The sequence below is a fragment of the Diadema setosum genome, chromosome 21, assembly GCF_964275005.1.
Source record: "Diadema setosum chromosome 21, eeDiaSeto1, whole genome shotgun sequence".
NCBI lineage: Eukaryota > Metazoa > Echinodermata > Echinoidea > Diadematoida > Diadematidae > Diadema > Diadema setosum.
This window is the reverse complement of record NC_092705.1, coordinates 23,073,022-23,098,541: the sequence shown is the minus strand read 5'-3', so window position 1 is coordinate 23,098,541 and position 25,520 is coordinate 23,073,022. Positions and strand designations below refer to the sequence as shown.

Here is a 25,520-nt window from a genome sequence, read left to right as displayed (position 1 = left end):
CTTATTTGCTAAGTGTCGAACTCATTGGCTGTGGGTTATATGACTCATGGACCCTTTTTCAATGTCGAACTCGTGGGCTGTTCAGTATGACTCGTGGGTGTCTGTCTCGTGGGATGAACGTGAATATATTTGTCATTTTTCTCCATTTAAGCTTAAAAGTTATAGTTGGCAGGCCTTGCAGGGGGAATATAGCGAAAAGTGATTGAAATAAAGGAGAAAACAGATGGACAAAAATACAAGTAAAGATCAAAAACGAATATGACACAAAAAGAAATGTAAGGAAATGAAAGACGGATGGAAAGACAATGCAAAAATAAAATGAAAAGAGAGGAGGGGAGGAAAGAAGAGGTGAGGGGAGAAAAGAAGGAAACGAAAAATAAGCGGCAGGGACATTTGAACCAAATTTTTTTGGGCTTGCCTTCTGATGATATACCAACCACATGCTTCTTCGTCCTCCCCGTACAATGGACAATCCGTTGCGTTGTCGCATCTCTGGTCCAATGGGATGCACGTGACTCCATCAAGACACGCCCACTCGGTGACGGGATTGCAGCTCACGGCTGGAAGAGCTGAGTAACAAAGGAGGGGCAAAAGGAAATGGTCATAAACATGGAAGTTATGAGATACAGTCCGATGACGATTATCCGTCCATCTCCTATCCGGACTTCTCTATCATCTGGGCCCCGTTGCATAAAAGTTACGATCAAACGCAAGTAAAGAAGATCAACAAAAGTCCCAAATGCTCCATTCTGATTGGTTGAAAAGCAAGTTGCGTATGATCTTCTTGACTTGCGTTCGATCATAACTTTTATGCAACAGGACCCTGGACGTCTCCAAGAAGTAAATGATAATAATAATAATAAAAAAAGTTGATGTAAAACACAATCGAAAATCCTGCAAAACTCACGCAAATTACCTATGATTACCCCCCCCCACAGAGACCTGTTATGAATTATTGTACAGTTAAAATAAATTATTTCAATTTTATTACTATGATTATGGCCAGCATAAACTACACTATTGTTGAGATGTACACTACCTACCTTTGTCACTATTAACTTTAAAATCACTCTTTATTCAACAGACATTACAGAAAAGTTACAGCGGGTTAATTATTAGAAAAAAAGAGGAACGAAATGTTCTTCACTTTCCGAATCTGCATCTTTAAATATTCTAAAGTTATGTAGAGGGCTAAACATTTGCATTTTGTGTGTGTGTGTGTGTGTGTGTGTGTGTGTAATGTGCATTACTTATGAAATCATCAAGCAGAGACAGTGTGAGAGAAGGAGAGAAGACAGACAGACAGACAGATGTCTTCGTGAACTGAGCATAAAAAACAAACAAACAAACAGATAAATCAACTCTGTATATTGCTAGCTGGAAGCGCCACGAACCTCCTTTGCGAGTGACATATATCTTGGCCGAAAATTCCACTCCGTCATCTTGACTTGAGCGAGAGAAGGTGAGCGCCACTTTGTTCGACGTCGAAAACAACGTGGTCGGCCGATCACCTGACCGAAAGGCTTTAAGGGACGACGTCGCGTTTGTCGTCGGGTCCACGTCGTCGATGAGCAGCGAGGATAGGCCATCCATGTGGAGGAGGCTGAATTCAAAACGGAGGACGTAGTTGGTCAACTGTGTCTCGAAAACGGTCGAATACGTAGTCTCCTCTCCAGGCGCCGGCTTGGGATAGTCATTGGACGAGATGTAGTCGACGGCTCCTCTCTCTATTTCGACATATTCTATGACAGACAGGCAGACAGGTATGACGTTAAATAAAAAAAAAAAATAGCCTGTTTCATTAGGAGAAGCAACTGATTAGTAGTCGAGAATTCAAAGAGAACGTTAAGTACATACAATTTTTATATCGTTATCATCATGATCATCATGATCATCATCGTCATTATTGTCTACAGAGTGCATAATCGTGATAATACTGCAAAAAAAAGTTTTTCATAAATTCAAAAAGAGAAAAAAAAAGTGAGAAAAATAGTAAGAAATACATGCTATAACGGAAAGAAAATTTGTTTTCCGTGTATAGATAATTCCCCGGGATACTATGTGGTTGTAGCAGAGTAATGTATCATGAAAGAAACAAAACAAACAGAACTAATTACCACATAAAAAACTATTTTGAAAGTCTTCTTATGCTGTCATCGATTGTCATATAGGCCTATATCACATAATGCTAGGCAATTCCTTCATCGCATTTCGCTGATTAGAGAGAGAAAAATGTTGTTCTTGTTGTTTCCAGAAGAACGCAAAATCTTCAAAAAAAAATTTACAAGAATCTGATCATGCTGATACGCAGTTTTAAAGAAATCAAAGGGACAGAAATACCAGACTGTTTTATATTGAATTCAAATTTTCCCATTCTTTCTTGTTCCAAATTTCCCCTTCTTTTCTTGTTCCCTACCTCTGGCAGTGTAATTGTTCTCCTTCTCTCTCCCTGAAACACAAAGATGATAAGAAAAAAAAAATGTATAAAACTTGTTCCGGTACGAACAATAATTGTATTGTCCTACAGATATTTTGAAATCATGATGAATTATTCAGTTCCTGAGAGGCATAAAATCATTATATTGTAAGCGAAAGCCGGGGGCTTTATTGATGAGTTGATTATATTATTCTAATAGTAATTGTGTCCCCACTTGGCAACCACATTGGGTCGGTGTACTTTCCTCGAAACAACGGTCATAAAAAAAAAGAAATAAGACAGTGTAAAATGAGATAGTAATCTTTAGAAGCAGCTGACAGAGCTTACTAAACGGTGGAAACTAACAGTGGCAAAAATCAGTAGAACCACGAATCTCCATATTTACATTTGTACCAATTCCTACTTTGAATGATAACTCCTAAACTCAAGCATGTCAATAGACTTCGGTAATTGTTTTTTACTGAAACAAAATTATGCATATTCTCAATCGTGGGTCCTTTATCAGAATTTGTCGCACTTTAAAATGTTGGAAAAATGTCGTAGTAGGATATTCACCGGTACCGGTTAGTGATAGTGGAAAGATTAGGGTTATACAGGGTTAGAATTTGAGTTACGGCTAAGGTCAGGGGAAGGGTCTGGGGTGATTATCCAGGGGTGATTTTCCTAGAACCGACAAACTCACTCATGTGAGTAGATCAATCACTCATGTCGTAGATGTGGTTACCTGCGACGACGACGGCAAGGATGACGACAAAAAGAACAACCAGGATGACGATCCCGACAACGGGTTTCTTGGTCACCATTGAGGCTGGAGGGCCATCAGATTCTTTCGTTGTTGCAAGAGAGTCACGTTGCGAAGCGCCCTCTTCGTTGAGCAAGACCTCGCCTGTCTTCTTCATTTCCATTTCTAGATAAGTACTTATTACCGTCACAAGGATTCAGTGAGGGTCCGTTTCGGGGGTCCCCAGAAACGGACCCTCACTAGTACCGGTCATGCCGGTGATGTTCGTCGACTATTGTCGAAAGTTCATTAACCCTTCAGCAACTGAAGATTCCGTACACAATGGCCTATATGTTGTTCCTTGGAAGGTACAGCAATATTACTCTCATTTCGACAACTTTCTAAATTATGCAAAATAGATCACGGCATGTTTATTTTTGTCTGTCATAAGTTATGTTTATTTTGCAAGCCTATTAAGACTTTATCTAGAGACTTTTGTGTCACAGAAATAATTCTGACTAACTTTGACGTACGTTTTGACATACTTTTTACATACGTTGACCTCTTTCAAATTATGTAAACACCTTTTCTATAATGAAAACAATAACAATAATAAAGCATAAAGCTATAAAAATACTGACGGTTGGTTTCGGGCAGTTACTGGGAGTAATTTGACGCGGCGGATTCAGGCGGTTCCGGGCGGTTCAATTATGAATGATTTAATCAGGAAATGACATGAAATTCGTTATTTCGAAGGTTCGTTATTTCGGAAGTTCGTTAATCGGAAAATGAAACGAGATTCGTTATTCCGAAGGCTTGTTATTTTGAAAAACACAATGGTTTTACCAAGGAGGTTGATTACGACAGAAAATAACTTGAAGTCCTGAAGACTGTTTTTGTTAATAGGGAGATGGCCGGTACTAAGGCAATAATTCTATTATGGAGAATAATTTTTCGCGGCCGGGAGAACCAGCATTGTGTATAGTCCATGTTAACAGCCAATGAAAAATGCAGTCACCCCTCTTAGGAAAAAGACGGCAGTAACATACAAAAGAGCACACACATTATTAGTAACATTAGAAATCATTCCGTGGAATACTTACTTACGCTGCGTCTCGTGAAGTAAGAAATAAATAAACTGCAGTGAGAGCCTCTTTTCACAACACGAGGACCAAACTTCTGCTTTTATCTATCCCGTCACAGCTTGGACCTCCTACTCACGCCTATCTACCGTTAGCAGTGGGAACGGTATATGAGCATATTGGTCATTGGGTGAAAAAAAGAAAGGAAAAAAAAAAACACCGATGGATTGTCAACTTTGTTTTCTCAGATTTTATATGACCATCCCGGGTGAAGGCCAAATCCCTGAATTCGGAACTCACAACCGATAACACATCCTGTCTGTAATACAGCTAGTAACTGATCAGTGGGAATCAGTGGGAATGCTGGGGGATGATTGTTCCAATTCTTGTACATTATATCTATTGTTGTGTGAAAATTATTTGCTTCGGAATGGTCTCATATTCAAGTAATGTACAGTTCAATGTTTCCAGGTTAGCATACATACATAACACAATGGTTTTGTGTTACAGTGACGGGACGATCGTTAACGATGTGTATGGGTGCATGTATAAGGGTCTTTGTTTGTACATGTACATGTATGTATGTATGTATGTATGTATAGGTGAATATAATTTTATGTGTGAGTGTATGAGCGTAAAACATGTGTCTGTATGTACATGTATATGTATGCATCGTGTTAGAATTTGTATCATAATGATGTAGGCTTATTCATTATGTGTGTGTCATCCCATTAGAATATCACCCTCTGTGTAATTCATACGCACATCCGACGCATGGAACCTATATTCAAAAAGTGTGAGAAGAAATATGAAATGGTTATTGATTTTATCGAAAAAGATAAGAAAAGAAAGTATGATTAATCACTCTTAGCGGTGTACAGTTGTTATTTACATTATATTTTTGTTGTTCTGCAAAACTTCAACGGTTGTAGCCACTTTTTCTTTCTTTACAGTCAGGACGATTGTTCGGTAACTTTACCCAGGAAGGACTTCCAAACTTTCTCCATCCGGAAAAATAATGGATTTCGAATGACAGGAAAGTCACTAGTCTTTAGGCCAACATCATGAGGTCAAAATAGGCTTCAGCCCGACATCTTGGTAACAAACTATTTTTTAAAGGATTTGTACAGAAATGCGTATAGAATGTAATTAACATAATGAAAGTCCTCATAAATTCTCCTTAATTGGTCATTTCCGCAATTCAAGAAGACGTTCAAAGTTGGCCGCTATTTCATGTTTGTTTGTTTGTTTTTTTCACATGTATAGCTTTGCGGGTAGTGCGACGAATCATCACTTTTAATGTCTATTCTGAGAAAGGATAAACACATCGAAGTACTTATTCAGAGATATGAAACAGAAAGGTACTGATATAACACTCAGGCTATTCCTGAAATCCAAAATGGCTGTCAGTTAATGTTTTTTTCTCATGACTTTGCACGTAAGTTTATGTATCAGCCATACACACATACATAGGTCATAATCATGAAATCATGAATCATAATTACGAACTGAATTGTAATAATTGGTCAAACATCTTTGAAAAAGGAAGCTTTATTATTGTTTTATTTATCTTGTTTTATTTTATTTTATTTCACTTTTTATTTTTCATTTTTTATTTTTTATTTTTATTATTATTTTTTTTCATTATTTTTTTTTTTTTTTTTTGGGGGGGGGGGCAAATTTCGAAGGGGCACATTTTATGTGACAGTATGAGATCCTCGGCGATGTAGGGAAGTGACCGTGAGGGGGAGGATGTGAGAGGTGGGATACCCCCTTCTCACATTTTGGGGGACTTTTTGTAACAAATGCAGTATAAAAGTCGCGTTTATAGAGCATTTAAAAATAAATGTCTATAGTGACAAGACTCGAACCAATTATCTTGCTATTGACATTCCGTGGTCATGTGCTTCTTATCCCCTGCGCCTAAACAGTGTTGTTTATTGGCGTTGGAGTAACTTTCGTTGCTATTAACAATAGCGTGCTCTTTCACCTGTTCATCGTCACCGCACATTCTTTTCGCATTCCAGATTCCCTTGCGTCCTCTTGAAATATCCTTGGTACTCCTGGCTAAATGCGCGGGAGATTTTGAATTCTTTAGCCATTGTCTGCCGCATGTCGTGATTCCGGATGTGCTGTCGATGAGAGAGCTTGTACGCTGTATCTAGAAGACTGTTCACCGACTCAAGTCTTTGCAAGACGGACTATGAACTAATGCTCTATGCTTTGCATATGTTCGTTTGGCAGTACCAGGATTGCAGCCTTTAATCAGGTGAGAAAACTTACTCCCTCATAAAAACCAGGGCCTTACAAACTCTTTCTCTGTTTTGAGATTACAGTAGAATAACTGATATCTGTTTACATTGTTCATTCTGTAAGGTTATGTATCACTATCAGACCTGCGTGCATGTAACTTGCATGTCAGAACAAGACAATGTGGTAAGCACTGACGTTCGTTCTTTTTAATACCCTCTAATTTCTCAAGGCTTTTGTTTTTGCGGAAAAATGATGATTATGATATCACTGTAAGCAATTTCCACATTTCATGGTGACAGTATTTACGGTACATTTACGAGATGGAACCGTGGGACGACAGGAAATGCGCAATATTCACTGACGTATGATTTGTGTAAGAGCCCGAGTACGTGTTATGAGCTTTGCAGATGTCCATGTGTCATCACGGGTGCTGTTCGTTATTCCAAAGGTTCGCTATTCCGAAGGTTCGTTATTCCAAAGGTTCGTTATTCCGAAGGTTCGTTAATCCGAAGCACACAAATTCCCTATACCTAGGGGTTCGTTAATCCGAAAATGAAAAAGGGTTCGTTAATCCGAACATTTGTGGCGTTATTCCGAAGGTTCCTTATTCCGAAGATTTATTAATCCGAAAATGAAATTTGGAATAACGAACCTTCGGAATAACAAATCTTCGGATTGAAGAGCCGTCGGAATAACGAACCTTCAGAATAACGAGCTGTAACCGTCATCACATACATTATGAGCTGGAGATGTGAATGGAATCATCCCAGTGCGTACGAGGCCTGCCCTGCAAGGAAATTATACGGTCGGTCGTTGCTTTTTACTACCACCCCGATTATTATCTGATTAGTATTAATAAAATCTAAACTTGAGTCGCAATGGACAAAATAGTACTAACAGTCGTTTTAGAAGAAAGTCATAAAATCAACCACTGACTTTTTTTTTTTTGGGGGGGGGGGTTTGTTTCAAATGGTATAGCTTGTTAACTGCTTGTCCTGTATAGAAATGCTTGGCCCTGAAGGAAGTTCATTATAATAATACTCCCTAATTTAAATGCACTAGTAATCCGGCCTTATCATGGCCAAATGTATTGCATAATAGATCCACAGGTGATTTTGCCACTTGCCTTGTTATAGATCGATATTTTGTGACTCCACACTTGTAATTATGATCATCATTGTAAAGTCGATAATTACAAGAGCTTCTTTTGGGACAGCCACCCCATTTGTAATACTCTACACACACACACACACACACACACACACACACACACACACACACATTTCAGACACACACACAAAACACACACCCAAATGTTTTATTCTTATAGAAAGGATTGACACTGATATTATGCTTATCTGAAAGAATTTCTGGATTAGTTCGTTGAAGTCTGAAGGAAATCGAATGTTTCTCATAAAATTCATTTCGTCATTTTTATAAAACAATACCTTGAAAAAATAATCCCTACAGCAGCTCGTAGAAAGCTAAATTGGGGCGAACTGTGCGATGGCGACATTGGCCGGCGGTGCTTGAAAGTGCTATAACTATTTCCAATAAAATCCCAAAACGCATTTAAATAGTTTGGGTTTTCTGATCCGTTGATCTACTTATCTATTTATTTATGAATTCGATGATTAATTTACCAATATTTTTTTTCCATCTTAATTTAGTTATCTATTTGTTTATAGCGTGCCTTGGCTAGATTTCCATATGTACACCCACTAACATGGAAAAAAAAATCTGATCACTTATATTTTGTAGTAAGATGTATTTATAACAAAATTAGGTGGGAGAAATGCAATATAGCAAACTTACCAGGTTTGGTCATCTATTTCTTGGGAGGGTACGATTGAGCAGCATCCAGAAGAAATTTCGTGAAGAGATCTTCTCCTTTGTGATATTGCCTCCACTTGTATTTCACTAGGTGAAGTTCCCACTTGTCTCAGCAGGTATGTTTTTCGCTCAGCTACCTCTTGATCTGCCACCACAATCCTTCGATGTTGTTGGTGTGTTGCTTGGAAATAGGGTCCACAAAATTTAATGTATGAGTGCATGACAGTTAAATGCTCATCCTGCGGCTCCCAGTTGGTCATAGGCCTTCCAACAGTCACGAATTGTTGTCCCTGACTTAATGTGCTGGATGATAAGTGGTTCCAATGTGACTCTATCTCTCTTATTGTCCGGCACTGGCACAAGGAACACTTCTCTTGTTTCTTAGCAACCCCCCCCCCCCCCCCCCACAAAAAAAAAAACACAAAAAAAACACACAAAAAAAAAACACTGTCCGTCAACTGATCTACCTTCATTATACTTCCGCTTCTCAAACTTTGACTTGTCGATTTCAAAAACTTTTCCAGGTCCACCAATGGGCGTGTCGCAGTGTGTCTTGGTGAGAACAGCCCACTAACAAAAGTTGTTTACAGTAGTTGTAATAGTCACTCACAGTCTCGCTGCTCGTTGTCACAACTGTCATGGAAGTAGAACATGCCGAACTACATCTGCTTCACCGACTGTTCACTTTCTATGGTAGAATGTCCGGAGATGAAAATCTGAAGAAGAAGTCAAAGTTGAAGTAGGAGTTGCAGTCGATCTCTACATCTGCTTCACCGTGTTCACTTTCTTTGTAATGTCCGGAGGAGCTGGACGTCTGAGAAAAAGTTGAAGTTGAAGTATATTAGAAGGAGTGGCAGTCTCTACATCTGCTTCACTGTGTTCACTTTCTGTGGTAGAATGTCCGGATGAGTTGGAAGTCTCAAGAAGTTGAAGTTGAAGTAGAGGGAGTGGCAGTCTCTACATCTGCTTTACCGTGTTCACTTTTGTGGTAGAATCACCGGAGGAGATGGGAGTCTCATGACAGCTCTGCTGTATGACAGTTTGTGAATGAGGCAATACACAAGAGGAGACTTCGCTCAGACTCAAATTGCTCTGATGGTTGCACCATGAAAATTCCACAAAAATCAGTTTCATGAAAATTACAAATTCCATCAACTTGATACTGACATATGTTGAGGGTAGCAATCATTCCCCTTGCTTTCTGAAAGCAGTTAGTCAAGTGCTCTTTCATAATGCTAGAAAAGTGAATTTTTGTGGAATTATCTTTATATTTTCTTTGTATTGTTGTCCACTCATACTTCATAACCTCTAGTAGTCTCCTCATCCAGCGGTTCCAACACCAAAACTTAAAAAATTCACAACTTTTGCATCGATTGTCAATTTTCCTCAAATTTTCACTGATGTGTTCTACTAATGTTGCTGCTTTCACTCAATCCACATTGCTCTTTGGGTTTGTGTTCCCTTTAATGCTTAATCACCTGTCCGCGCAATGTATACGGAGGGTAGAACGCCTTGATAATTGAGCCAATGAGAAAACTCTCTGTCTTTTGGGGGTTTAAACTCAGTTTGTTCAAACACATCCAATCATTAACATGTTCGAGATCACGGTTTAACATTTTGTTTTCCTCTCTCTCTCTCCTTTCTCTTTATCCAAGTTTCAACAAAGTTCATTCAATAGGTAGCATTTGTTGTGTAGGATCAACCGCTACGTAGATAAGCGGGAAAACAATCATGTCAAATCTTCAGTTCGAGTCGAGTGTGAGTGAGTTAATCCGCCTGGACGGGCCGCTGAGCATGGGCAGTGGATCCGCCTTCCGCGCTGGCAACGAAAGGCGATAGAAGGAAAAGGTAAAAGAAACTTGTAAATATGAGTATTAGTGTTCGGGTGTGACATTATTGCGACGCTACGACTAGAATAAACTAAAAGTGGTGGTTGTTTACTGCTAAGAATGATAATGTCGATAATTGTACGACCACTGTCTGACACAGTCGCAATATACTACGTAATATACAATATATCGTTTTTATTGGCCCTACAAAAGGTCGCTTGGGTTAATTTTCCATGAATAGTGGACCTGAATGTTGGGTCAACAAGGGTGGTTTTTGTTTTTCAGTGATTCTGGACAGAGTTATCCCTCGTCTATCATGATAGCATAAGATTAACCCAAAAAAAGAAAGAAAAGAAAAGCAAAATGTACCAGATTTTGTAGACCCTTTCCTATCATTCATTTACATTGTATTTATCAATTTATATTTGTGGTAGAGAGAGGGTTGGCGTTGTCACCGTCATGTCTAAGGAAGACACCTTCGAAAGGATTGAGGCAGACACCATCCAGAAAAGGATCCGACAGATCGCCAAGAAAAACGCCTGAAGAAAGACTAGCAAGTCTCCGGGAAAAGATACGACCAAGCAAAACGAGGGGGAGACAGGTTTGTATCCTGAGATGATATACTCAATATGATATCTTGTATCCGCCTCTCCATTTTGTCTCTCCATCTCTTCCCCTCTACCACTCTCCTCTTTCCCTTCCCCCTTTCTCATTGTTTCTCTATCCCAATTTCCTTTGCTAGATCTCTCCTCACGTCTACCTCTTTGAATTTATGTGGGTCTGTTAAATTATCTCTACATTTCTTTTATCTCCCTTTCTATATCTACATATTCTCTACTTCATGTTCTCTGAATCTATTTGGTTCCCTACGAATTGTGAATCTCTTCATCCATCTCCCTTCCTCCATGTCTGTTGTCTATCTATATCTGTTTCTCTGTCTGTCTGTTTCTCTCCCCTTAACCGTTCTGTCGTCAGCTCATGATACAATCTATTAGTAAAACAGCTATAGTTCATGATGATTTACGAGAATATAGGTGCATAAGACCAATGATAAAATAAGTACTTAAACACTTCTTCAGGAAATATCCATGTGATTTTGTACTTGTTATAAAAGACAATAAGAAGACATCACAATGAAATTTGATGAGGAAACATAAACGCACTCTTCATGCTGAGATAATTCCACTTCTTTTCCTCATATCTACCCCCTCCCCATGAAACAAAACACAACCAAATTAAACATAAATGATAGATTCATTCCAAACCGCGCCCTCATGAACATAGACCGGAGTCACTTTAAGGTCACGCAGGAAAATGCGGCAACGTCGGAGAGAGGGGACGCAGAAACTCGTCAACGTACAACATCGATTTGCAGGAACGGCTGAACGACAACCGTGACGCCAAGATCCTAACGTTTAAACAGCGAGCACCGAAGGCCCAAGAAGGTAGTTCAGCTTTCAGATTAGTACCGTAGATAATATTTAAGAGCCTATCTCACTGTAGGAGACGTGTGTTGCTACTCGTGCGACACGAAAGACCGAAAAAGTCATCCAGAGGGTGACTTCAGGGCGACGATATCAAACAAGGTAACAACTAGTTTGCCCGGAAGTCGAGGGGACGTTACCTGCGATGTCCCAGAGACACCTTCTCCGTCACCGATACTCATCTTCGCCGGTTATTGACGAGACGTCTCGAACAAATTAGTCGTCGCGATGTGGCCGCAACTATTTTAAAATTTATGAAAAAAAAGCACCATGTGTATGCTATGGCAAGATAATATCAGTTACGGTGAGAGGGGAAAAAAGACAATCAGCGCATTCAGTCATACTTTGCAATTCCTACCGATGTGTACAAATGTGTACTTTGCTCGTCTATCCTGAGCGAAAATTGGCTCAAGTGTGGTGCGATACAAAGCACACAGGATGGAGAAGCACCTTGCACTTCCGACACATGTATCTCGTTTCCGGTCGAGGGATGCGCTCTCCTAGTAACTTACGCCTTCCAGATGATGAAGGTTTATACACAACGCTCGAACTTGTCGGATCGTTGGTTTTGTCAGTGGGAGGAACATGAACTGGCAAGTGTTGTGATTGTGAAAACTCTAGTCCAAACAAATTTTCCTTCTCGCTTTTCCTCCCGGCTCGAGACAGTTTTAGTCTGTCCTGGTTATGTAAATTTCCATGGGTAAATCATCGATCATTCTCATCAATCAGGTCTAGAACCAAAAAAAAAAAGTCAAATGATTAACCCTCCTGTCGACCAGAATGTTAGCATTAGTTACAGCAAAATCATTCAAATGAAAATTCAGTTTCTTGTACCATTCACTTCTTCATGTCGGTATACTGATTAGTGAGAAAGTCTGACAAATCCAGTCCTCCCATGTAGCTATGCGTATATAGTCCGACACAATTGTCTGGTTTCCAAATGGCCTCTACTGTCACAAGATATCTCTTCTGCGTGTCCCTGGAACTACTGGAGTGGATGGTGCTCAGCATTTCTTTACATCACTTGAAAAGTGACCCTCCTCGTTTCAACTTTCTGCTTGGTTTCAGATCCTTTAGCATTCCTTTCCTGTTCATTCTGACAATGCCACAAGCACGTGTCTTGCGTTTAAATAGTTATAAGAAAAGGGCTGGACTCGTGTACCAGTTGTCCGGTAATAACCTGTACCCTTTGTCAAGCAGGCTAGCCATCATAGAAAGTACCAGTTGGATGATGCCTTCACTGTTCTTGCCGGTATAAAGACGAAAGTTCCTGGTATATTCTGATGGATCAAAAATCTTATATGCTTTCAAGAAGTATTTCGCTGGCTTTTGAGGATTGTACGTTTTTAAGCTCAGTCGTCCATATAATATAGAATCTTCTAAGAGCTCCATCTATTGCTATAGAACTCCAACGTGTAAACACTGTTCTAAAAGCCTCAGTGACCGCATCGCAGAATGGCCTGAGTTTGAAGAGGGGGTCGTAGTTGGGGTCATGGCGTTCCTATGCCTCATCGTTGTTATTGAAATGCAGAAAGCGGAGGAGGAGGAGCCGAAAGCGATCTCTCGTCATGGTTTGGCCAAAGAATGGTGTCTGGATTGACTGCCTTGTGGACCAGTGGATATAGTTGGACTAGTGGTTAGCCCAAAAGATGATCAGTTGTACTGTAGGGGAAAAAAGAATCAATCTACAACGTATTAATTCAATTTTCTTTGTCAGTATTACCCATTGTATTTATTCAGACAAATTAAAACAACATGTCTACGGCTGCAAAATGTACGAATACGCATGGTTGTCTGCATCCCTGAAATACATTCACCAATTTAAACAAGTCAGAAATAAGAATGGGAACATTAAAATACATAAATCTAAATACACTTTAATATTTACAATACAGTAGAATAAAAGTGAAATTTAGCTATGGCCTACGGAACACCATTGCACATAGAATGGATAGTCAGCATGTTAATAAGTGATATTGTAATAGAGGAATAATCAAATAAAACAAACAATATTGCAAGTTATACAAGATTATTAATTATTTTCATATAAAAAAGTGGATGAGTATATCAGAAAAACTATATGCATATTAATATTATGTCAGTAAGAATAGGGTTTAAATGTTCACCAAAATGAAAGATTAGTGCATAACAAAACATTGTAAAAAATGCACATACCTAAAAAAAAAAAAACTTTTTAAATAAATATTTTAAAGGAGAAAGAGATGATTACAATGGTACTGGTTACAATGTTACTTGGTGATGAATTCCATTCTTGTGCAATCATTGAGATAAAAAGAACTTTGAAATAATCTGCTCTAGCAAACGTGATATACTTTCTTATTATGATCATTTCATCCAGTGTCCGGTGTTTACAATATTATTTATCATTCTGTAGAACAATATACGGCTGAAATACTTCTGTCTTTTAAAGGTCCAGTTTACCTTTGGGAACAGTGATTTAACAAATTTTCAAGATACAACGTTTAATGCATATGTTTAGGTCTGAACGTGCCACAAAACATCCTATCATATAAAATTTTCGCGATAAAGCCTGAAATATAAGGAGATTTCTGTATATTTAACAATACTTAACACCAATTTTACGGATTAATATCTTTACAGTGGTTGTTTCTATCCCTAACCCACATTTTAGAACTATTTTAAAGCACTTATGCTGGGTTTTTGTTTCATCTGCAAATGGTAAATTATGCCTTTAATGTAAAGTATCTTTTGCAACGAAGTCAAGAAAACACACCAAATCACGGAACAATTAACAGTCTTATAAAGTTCTTCCGAAAGCTCTCCTTGTAAATGATCATAATTTTATTCTTATTAAAGTGAATTAAGACGCCTGTACAAAATGCAGTCGTCTGCATAAAGACGAATATTTGATACTATATCATTCGTAATATAAATCTATGCGGAACAGTATCGAATGCCTTAGCGAAATAAAAAAGAAAAAAAAATCCATTTGACAGCCAGAGTCCATAGCACTTGTCCAATCGTGAATAACTTCCTGAGTCTCACATGACTGCTTTTTACGGAAACCGTGATGACCGTCGCACAAAAATGTAATTCACTGTCAGGTGATTAGCAATATTTAGTCGACTACATGAAATTCTTTCAAGCAGCTTACACACAATAGAGTTCATAAAAATATGGTGATAATTTCTTGGGTCGTTTTTCGAATCCTTCTTGAAATATAGGACAATTAATGTTCGCTCTACGCCAGTCAGCTGACAGCTTTCCTGAAGACAAGGATTCGTTGAAATAACAGCTGACATAAAGAGTTGGCTAATTCTTCAGCCCCTTCTTTCAAATATTTTTGTTGTAAACCATCTGGTCCTAATTGGGATTCATTGACATCAATGTTCTTTCATAATTTACGTACTTCATCAACTATTACAAACAATAATTTTCCATTACTGGAACACGTATATAAAGAATCGTTCAGTGGGAGATTAGTGAACTGAGTATCATTGAATGCAGACTGAATCTGTTTATTCAAAACATGTGCAATCATTTTATTGTCTGTCACATGAAATCCATTTACTGCCGATGATGATATCGTCTTTTCTACAGTCTTTTTTGACTTAACACATTTTAGACAAAAACTCCTGCTCCTATCAACAAGAAAACTTACTCTAATCTTCCCCGAGGCTTGCCCGTTGTAGCAACTACCACCGCTGGCAAACTGTATTATAAGCGATGAAATCTTGCAATAGACTAACAAGGAGAGAAAGATGCCATGTCTTTGATCTTGTGCAATGTATTCCTATTATAGAGTAGCAGCAACAGCAGTTTGACCCTTTTTTCGAAGATGTATGCAAGACTGGAAATGCTGTGAAAATCTAAGACAAGATACTCTACAGTTGCTCTACCCCTGTGTTCATCCACAGGTTACTCAAACAACCTGAAGGTGCTGTACAGCTCGTCCAAGTCGACAGGCCCAAAGAAAGGTCCGAGCCGCTTCATCCCCCAGTCGGCCGATCGTATTCTTGACGCCCCAGACCTCCGGGATGATTTTTGTCAGTAGTACACTCCTTATACTAGGTGTTACAAAAAACGTTTCCCACTTTTGATCCTTAATAGTTTGAAAACTAGCGCCGGAGGCGGGGGGGGGGGGGGGGGGGGCAGGGGTGGCACTTGCCCCCCCCCCCCCCAAACAAAATGTTGGGGGGTCAAAACGAGTTTTTGCCCCCCCCCCCCCAAAAGTGCCCCCTCTAACAAATAATTAATCACTGATTTAAAGACCAAAATGAACAATAAAGGCATATTTCTTGTCTAAATGTTGTAATTTCATAACTGATAATGCAAAAATTTTCGCCCCTTACGGGGCGAAAATTATAATACACTAACAACATACATTATTGTATCTATACACTAATAGTAACTTATGAGTAAATTTAGTGTATAGATGGTAGCCTCGTGTCCTCGAGTGTGCCCGCTGAAACATACATTTAGTAAACCTTACATTTTTCATTTTCTTCTCTGCTTTCTAGCAGTATAAGAATATATTTTATTGTTCGAACGATGCGATCACGTTTAAGCTTTTAATGAATACATTTCAGATAAATTGCAAAGTGAAAGTGACTCGCTCGTTCTGCCCGTACTTATAGTAAAATGAAAAGTTTTCATATCAAGTTATTATCATAGTCCTTCGCCGTGATTTCTTTTACTATTCTTTTACTCAGAAATTTAATTTAAAATGCTCTATAAAAGCGACTTTTATAGTCTGTTTTTACAAAAAGTCCCTACCGTGGGAGGGGGTATCCCCCTTCCACACCCTCCCCTGCTCGGTCGCTTCGCTCCCTCGACGAGGATCTCGCACCATCACATAATATACCCCCGTATGTTAAGATCATGGTACTTCCAACTGATTTTTTTTCAGTATGTTAATTCCCTAGAAATTTGCTTTTAAACGTTCTATAAACGCGACTTTTATACTCTGTTTTTACAAAAAGTCCCTACCGTGGAAGGGGTATCCCCCTCCCACACCCTCCCCCCCCCCCGCTCGCTCGCTTCGCTCTCTCGCCGAGGATCTCGCACCATCACATTATTAATGTACTCCCGTATGTTATGATCATGGTCCTTCCAACTCATTTTTTTCAATATGTTAATTCCCTAGAAATAGGCTTTTAAATGTTCTATAAACGCGACTTTTATACTCTGTTTTTACAAAAAGTCCCTACGGTGGGAGGGGGTCCCCCCCCCCCCGCTCGCTCGCTTCGCTCTCTCGCCGAGGATCTCGCACCATCACATTATTAATGTACTCCCGTATGTTATGATCATAGTCCTTCCAACTGATTATATTTCACTATGTTTAATTCCGTAGAAATTTGCTTTGAAATGGTCTATAAACGCGACTTCTGTACCCTGTTTTACAAAAGCTCCCTAAAGTGTGTGTGTGTGTGTGTGGGGGGGGGGCATCCCCCTTTCCACCCCCCCCCCCCCCCCGCTCACTCGCTTCGCTCCCGCGCCGAGGATCTCACATCGTCACAATGTGCCCCCGCTGAGATTTTGCCCCCCCCCCCCAAAAAAAAAAACAAACAAACAAACAAACAAACAAACAAACAAAAAGTGTTTCGGCGCGCTTGCATCAGATAACACTGTCATTGATATGAGTAATAGCTGAATAATGTACAATTCATTTTGAGGTGCTTTTTGAACATGAGAGCATGAATCAGTGTCGTTAAATTCATGATTGATTTTAAAGTTAAGTTCCAGATTTTGGTCAAATTTGAACCCTCTGTACAAAATTGATCTGTACACAAGAACCAATGATGTGTATGTGAGTGTGTGCTTACAATGACTCAGAACAAACATGAATACCACGAATACCACCTTTTCAGACCTCTGCTGACTAGGCTTCTGAACTCTTGCTCCAAGGTACACGAGTGCTTTATTAATAATTCATGATGGATTGCCCTGGGCACTCAGTATGGACTCATGGTAAAGGATAAAATATGCCCATGAAAAAAAATAAGCACACGTTTTCATGAGCTTGCATACACTACATTTCAGGATGAATAAAGACTAGCTGTGTGAGTGCATTTTTTCATGAATATGTAAAAGAGCATATCGATCCTGGCCATTGTTCAGGACCATTGTAAAGGTGTTAACCACACACTGCCGTACACACCAATTGACCCCTGTGCAAAATCAAAATTTTGTACAGAGGGTTGAAAACAGAGCAAAATCTGAAACCTAACTTCAAAATAAGTCTTGAATTGAATGAAACTTATTCATGCTATCATTTTTAAATTACCTCCAGGAAAAATGTTAACTATATAGCTATTGCTCATATCAATGTCAGTGTCATCTAATATACAGATTTTGAACTATATAGGATCAAAAATGGATTTTTTTGCAACACCTAGTACTTGTCCTCATTCTTCACGTTCCTTTCCTTTGTTATTTTCTTCATTGTAGTATGATTATAATGATAAGAATGAGAATAATGAAAAAGAATGATAAATAATTATATTCTCATCATGTAATCAATAAATAAATCAAAATTCATGTCTATATTTCCATTGCCGTTATTAAGAGAAGTAGTTAAATTTACGCTGTATTCATGATAGTTTTCATTGTCCTCATTGGGCCATTTCTACTATTCACTCGTTCTTATAATATCGCAGTAATTATTACAGTAATCGAATGATATAATTCCGCCAGTACGACTATTATTAACGGCGCTATTTTTGTCGACAAGCTTCCATATATTATCTGCTACGACGTAGGACTGGAAACGGCATTGACAAAGACAAACACAATTGGACTGCTTATGGTGTTGAAGGTCAACGTAGTTGTGAAATGAAAACCTCACACAGGAAAGAGGAGGAAGGCTAGTGTATTGGGGAATAATGAATGCATCTATACTACTTTATTGACGACGCAGTATGATTCTTCTGAATGATATAGGGACTAACATGAATAATATTATTGTTTGTTTTTTTTTTGCTTTTTTTTGGGGGGGGGGGGGATGAGGATTATTACTACGTATCAACCCTACGCACTTCACTGATAGTGGCCCCTTTCTGTTCCGGAGACCTTGGGTACCAGTGCCGTGGTGTGTACAACGCTATGGGGTTTTCTGTGCCTATCGGCATTCACCGCACACGAGGAGTTAATCTTTTTAGATGCTTCCCTAAACAGACTTAAACCTGATGGACTGGAGCTCGAAGAACATTGTCGCCATCGCTCTCGACAATGCCGTCTACCTGTGGAACGCCAACTCGGGCGAGATCGACCACCTTTTCCAGTTGGAGAGCGTCGGAGATTACATCTCATCGTTGGCCTGGCTGAAGGACTCTGATGTCATTGCTGTCGGCAACTCGTTAGGTCAAGTCCTGGTAAGTTCTCACCAGGGAGCCTGCCACCTAGCTATTATTACTATCATCATCGTCATCATCATCATCATCATTATCATCATCGTCATCGTCATCATCAACAACATCACGCCGCCGTCACCACCACCATCACCACCACCACCACCATCATCATCATCATCATCTTTGCCGTTACTATACCATGAAACAAGATATGCTGAACGCCTTTCTACATCTCTCTATAATGTCTCTATGTCTCTATCCATATAGCTTTGATAGCCGTCTCAATCTCTGGCACCTCTCTCTCTCTCCTCTCCCTCCTCAGTGGCCTCGCGACCTCTGCCCTCCCATCATTCATACTTCCTCTTCCTGCATGCGCACTTCCCGCACCAGTTCGCGTCACAACGGGATCTCATCATAGTTAAAGGACAAGTTCACCTTCATAGACATGTGGGTTGAGTAAATGCAGCAATATTAGCAGAACACATCATTGAGAGTTTGGAGGAAATCGGACAATCTGTTCAAAAGTTATGAATTTTTGAAAGTATCTGCTCACTCAAGCTGGATGAGAAGACTACTATAGTTATGATGTCACATGAGTACAACCATAGTAAAGAAAGATAAAGAAATAATTTTCTCAACTTGACTTTTGAATAAGAGCACATTTCTTCGACTTGTTAGCTGACATAATGTAGGGTAATGAATAATATTACCCTTAACATTATGTCAGTAACAAGTCGAAGAAATGTGCACTTAATTCAAAAAGTAAAGTTTTGTGAAATTCTCTTTTTATTTTCTTTATATGGTTGTACGCATATGACATCATACACTATAGTAGTCTTCTCATCCAGCAGTGACTACACAGATACTTTAAAAATTCATAACTTTTGAACAGATTGTCCGATTTTCCCCAAAGTTTCACTGATGTGTTCTACTAATATTGTTGCATTCACTCAATCCACATAATATGTATATGAAGGTGAACTTGTCCTTTAAAGACACTGAACTGTAATCGTCGTTCGTTACAATAGTTTAAAGTTACCGTTTCAAACGGCTCATTGATATTCACAACCGAGTATTTATTTCTGAGCTGTTGCCATGGAAGTTAATATGCCCTAGTTATCATTACATATAGTCGATGTACTACTAATTTGTGAAACGGGACCTCACATTAATGACACAGGTTAAGCCACTGAATCGATGTTGTCAATTTGAAATTGTTGCAGCCAGCCTGTTGATATATTATTGCACGGAATCACGTGGTGATGTTTTCTAGTCATAACCATCCCTATTATATTATGTTATTATATTATTCATGATATTTCTTCGTGAAATTCAGCTGTGGGATATTGTCAAGCACAAGTGTCTACGCTGTATGGAAGGACATCCCACGCGAGTAGCGTCTCTGAGTTGGAATGCTTACATTTTGTCAAGGTATGGAGGGATTATGTCATCATTCAAACATTGCAGCACAATATTATTGCATTCCATTCACAGATCTTTAGTAGTGTATGAACGTTATAATCTGTTCATTGTAGTAATAATAATGGCAGGGCCCTCTGGTAGAGCAGTGGCAACACTGGAGAGGCTACCCTGGATAAATAAGACATTATCATCATCATTATTATCATTCGTATTATTATTATTATCATTATGATTATTATTAGTATTAGTATTAGTATTATTATTATTATTATTATTATTATTATTATTATTATTATTATTATTGTTGTTGTTGTAGATTTCCCTCGAATTATTTTCTCTTGTCTGATATGAAAAAGTAAAACACAGCTAACGGGAAAGGAACATTTTTGTCTTTTAAGACACTTATGTTGTCCTGATGCTATCGTTGCTCGGGTAATGATACTTTGTGTTGTTGTTGTTTTTCCTGGAAACGGCATACTTATTGCAAGAGTAGACTTGATGGATTGGATGACTTGTGAGTAAATTAAGACCAAGCAATGACTCTTCGTTATACGAATTATTCCTCTTCATTCATTTTAGAGTGTTTGATGCAAGTATGTATTTATGTTGAGCAGCATGACTAATATTAATGTGGGGTTCCTCTGACGCGAGAAAAAATAGGTAGAATACAGACAATTTTGCTCTTTTGTAGATCTATCCCAATGTCTGTTTGCGTTGGTAGGCCCCATTTGCGCACGATTTGCAGCTCTGACATTGTATTATTGGAATTCAACTGAGATTAGGATCTTGCTATTATGATGATGACGATGTTTAAAGTGATGATTGATTACTGAGTGATACTCTAAATTATAAACATTGCCGTTGTTGTTGTGGTTGCCTCTTGCTTAGTGGAGCCCGCTCTGGGGGCGTCCACCACCACGACGTGCGGATCGCTGACCACTTAGTGGCGGCCAACGATGTCCACAGCCAGGAGGTTTGCGGCTTGGCCTGGAGTCCCGACGGGAAATATCTGGCCAGTGGCGGGAACGACAACGTCCTCAACGTTTGGGATTCGTCCAGGGCCCTGGCAGGTTCTGAGCCACTCTTCTCGCTCACTCAACACCAAGCAGCAGTCAAGGTGATGTACAAAGTGATAGATAGAGAGATAGATAGATAGATAGATAGATAGATGGATAGATGGATAGATAGATAAACGGATGGATGGATGGATGGGTATATAGATAAATACATAAATAGTCAGATTGGATAGATAAATACATAAATGAATGAATGAATAAATAAATAAATAAATAAATAAATAAATAAATGAATGAATGAATGAATGAATGAATGAATGAATGAATGAATGAATAAATAAATAAATATAAATAAGTAAGTTGAAAGAAGAACAGAAACATTGTAGACAGATAGAGATACATAAATGATGGGTGCATAGATAGCTAGATAGGGAAATAAATAGATACATACTTATATATCAATTATATAATATTGAGAAATAAAGAGATAGGCAGATAGACAGATAATTAGATGGATAAAGGTATCTTTATTGCATACAGCATGCAGTATCTAGGAGACAGATAACAACTGCATGCTTTGAATTTTATTATTCTCACCTGGATTGTACATTCATCCACTCCTGACTAAGACTTTCATGCAGAGTGACTATGGGCATAGAATTACAAGAAGTGAAAATGTGCGTTTAATGATGTGGATTCGTATCAGTAAATATCAATTCCCAACTGACTTTTGTATAACCGTTTAAAGTTGTTTTTTTTTTTTTTTTTTTTTTTTTTTTCTTGGGGGGGGGGGGGGTATTATTGAGGGGGCGCATCAATTAGTACAGATTACATGTATGTTTCTACAGCATTAAGTGTGTTACGTACGTGTCACCTTTACATGTTCAGCCACTCGTCGATAAATTGTCAATATTTTACAAAATCTTATAGAAAAATGAATGGATATCTCAAAACCGCAGGCTATTAGCTGGTGTCCATGGCAACCCAACCTCCTGGCTAGTGGTGGAGGAACCGCCGACCGGACCATCCGTTTCTGGAACACGCAGACTGGACTCTGCGTCAAGACAACAGACGCAAAGTCTCAGGTAACAAAATTTCATCTGGAAGAGATAGGGTGCTTTATAGTAAAGACTGGAAGAAAAAACGATATGAAGGGAGAAAGATGGAACAACGAGATAGAAGAGGAGGAAAAGGAGGAGAAGAAGACTGCAAAAAAAAAAGATAAATAGAGGCGTTTGGGAGGGAAAAAGATTGAAGAGAAGGCAGAGGCGGAGAAAGTTGAGGAGAAGAAAGACGGAGAAATAAAAGCAGAAGTAATGGTGGAGGAGAAGAAGAAGACTTGTTTTTCTTCATACTAATTAGTTCAGCGCCACGCTACGGGGAAATTATGGTACGTAATGGGTTCTTCTTAACTCTGTGTTCTATAATTTTTTCTCGACTCCAATGAACATCACAGGTGAGCTCTATTTTGTGGTCACGTGCATACAAGGAGCTGGTCACGGGACATGGCTACGCCCAGAATCAGCTGACCATTTGGAAGTTCACCACCATGGAGCGGATTTGTGATCTCAAAGGCATGTGCAAGTCATAATGTAAAATTCAATTCCTAGTGTCAGGCCCATTCATGACCATTGCTATAGCTGCGACATAACGTTCGACCTTAATACTCCCTAAATTGACCCGTGTAATCTGTAAGTGCAATCGTAATGCTTCCACGTGCACTGAGGAGCCGATATGTACAATGTATTAAAACTGTATCCTCCTATCCACAACGTCAAAAAGATCATAATATTACTGTACGGTGTACATGTAATTACAAACCAAGACACAAAGAAGCTACTGTGTTACGCTGGAATTGTAAGAGAAAGTGTTGGAGAAAATTCCGGGCAGCTTGCCATTTGAGCATGTATTATGATCAACTTCTTACACCACCTTCTTACACCAAAGTCTTGCATTTTATTGTACAAATATCTTTCTAAATCGACCTCTTCCCATCGAAATCAGTGTCTTTTCACTTACACCGACCTATTCTCTTTGACACCAAATTATTCCAGTATACATCAATTTCTTTCCATTTTTTACACTCTCTTCCCCTTTGCACAAACTCTTCCGATAAGCACAAATTTCTTCCCATTAACGCAACGTATTTTCATTTTCACAAACCTCTTTAACACAAATATCCTTCCCATCGACAACCTCTTTTTATTTGCACAAACCTCTTTCCATAAACACCAATCTCTTCCCAGTGACACCAACCTGTTTTCATATAAACAAACGTCTTCTCATTAACTCCAACCTCTTTCCATTTACACCAACCCGTTTTATTTTATACACAAACATCTTCCCACCAACACCAAGCTCTTCCTACTAACACTTATAACCTCCTTTCATTTACACAAACCTCTTCCCATTAATACCAATTTCCTTCCCATTGACACCAACCTCTTTTCCTTTACACAAACGTCTTCCCATAAACACCAATCTCTTCCCATTCACACTAACGTGTTTCATTTTATACACAAACATCTTCCCGTCAACACCAACTTCTTCCTATTGAAACCAACCTGTTTTCATTTTACACACAAGCATCTTCCCACTAACACCAACCTCTTATTCCTACTGACACCAATGTCCTTTCATTCCCCCAAACCTCTTCCCATGAACACCATCCCCCCCCCCCCATTGACACCAACCTTTTCATTTTACACACAAACATCTTCCCATGAACACTAACCTCCTTTCATCTGCACAAAGCCCATTCCCATTAACACCAACCTTCTCCTGCATCCATACCAACCTGCAGGTCACACCAACCGAGTACTCACCATGTGTCTGTCACCAGACGAGACCACCGTGGTGTCGGCGGCAGCAGACGAGACGCTGCGATTCTGGAACTGCTTCGCCCACGAGAAGACGAAGAAATCGTCGACGACCACGAAGAGCAAGGACCCGGTCAAGAGTTTCATCACGAGAACGATCAGATGAGATGGGGAATGATGTCGATATTAAACAATGAACAGTATCGAAAGAAAACACCATGGACGAAAGGAAAGACCACGCCTTCATACCAGCCAAACCATTGCCGCATATCAGTTACCATTGACTTAAGAATCCTTTCGCATTCTTAGACACATAGGAGGGAGTAGCGACCGATGTTTTAAATCGGAAGTTTGATATGGAGAGGCAGTTTAGGTGAGAACTTTGCTCATCATACCAGGTATTGTGTTGTAACAGCCACCAAAAATTATCCATAAGAGCAATGAAACTTTCCCTGTTAGGACTGAAAGTTGCAATTTTGTGTCATCAGATATTTCGTCATTCCAGATCTCCTCTATGCCAAATTTCCATCGTACTTCTTCTAGGACCGTAAATTTCTTTCACGTTTTACAGCAATACATCTTAATCTGATGCCCTTGTGGACGATTATCCTGGGCTCTATGGTTCTCTGGGCAATGATTTGAGGAGTCTGAGTAAGGGGAAATGTCCATGTTGTGGAAGTCGTCCCACGGTAATTGTACCTGAGCGCAAACTTTTTAAGAGAACACACGTACTAGTAGACGGGTCTCATTGGTCAAATGAAATCATTGTTCCACAATGACACAATGAATATTATTGTCCCGGGGTAGCTGTCCCACTCGGAATACACCTGTCTAGGAGGGGGCTCTCAGGCCCGAATTCACGAAGGTGGTGCAATTTTTGTCCATGGTTTAAACCATTGACAAAGACCGTAGTTTTGTATGGGGCGCTAAGTGTCGCATGGCCTATTTCGTTACGAAATGACTGATTTCGTAACGAAATAGGCCATGCGACATTTGGCACCCCATACAAAACTACGGTCTTTGAACCATGGGCAAAGATTGTACCACCTTCGTGAATTCGGGCCCTTGAGGTAAACTGTCCATGGAATTTCAACCTGAACTGTACACTTTCAAGAGTCAGTCAATATCCCCTTGGTGTAAAACAAAATGTACACAAGCAAACTATAAAACAACTGGCACTAAATTCTGACAGTTTCATATTCGTAAAATCGAAAAAAAAAAAAATTGTAATTCAGAAAATAACAAAAGTCATAATCTTTCAGTGAAAGCTGCATGTGTTTGATTCTTCAT

The 25,520-nt window shown here is 39.2% G+C and overlaps 2 pseudogenes; one reads left to right on the top strand and one right to left on the bottom strand.

Moving 5' to 3' along the window:
- The first annotated feature begins 6,393 nt into the window (after positions 1-6,393).
- LOC140244498 (cell division cycle protein 20 homolog) lies at positions 6,394-24,513 on the top strand (annotated as a pseudogene).
- On the bottom strand, positions 12,774-13,923 carry LOC140244790 (piggyBac transposable element-derived protein 4-like; annotated as a pseudogene).
- Positions 24,514-25,520: the final 1,007 nt, after the last annotated feature.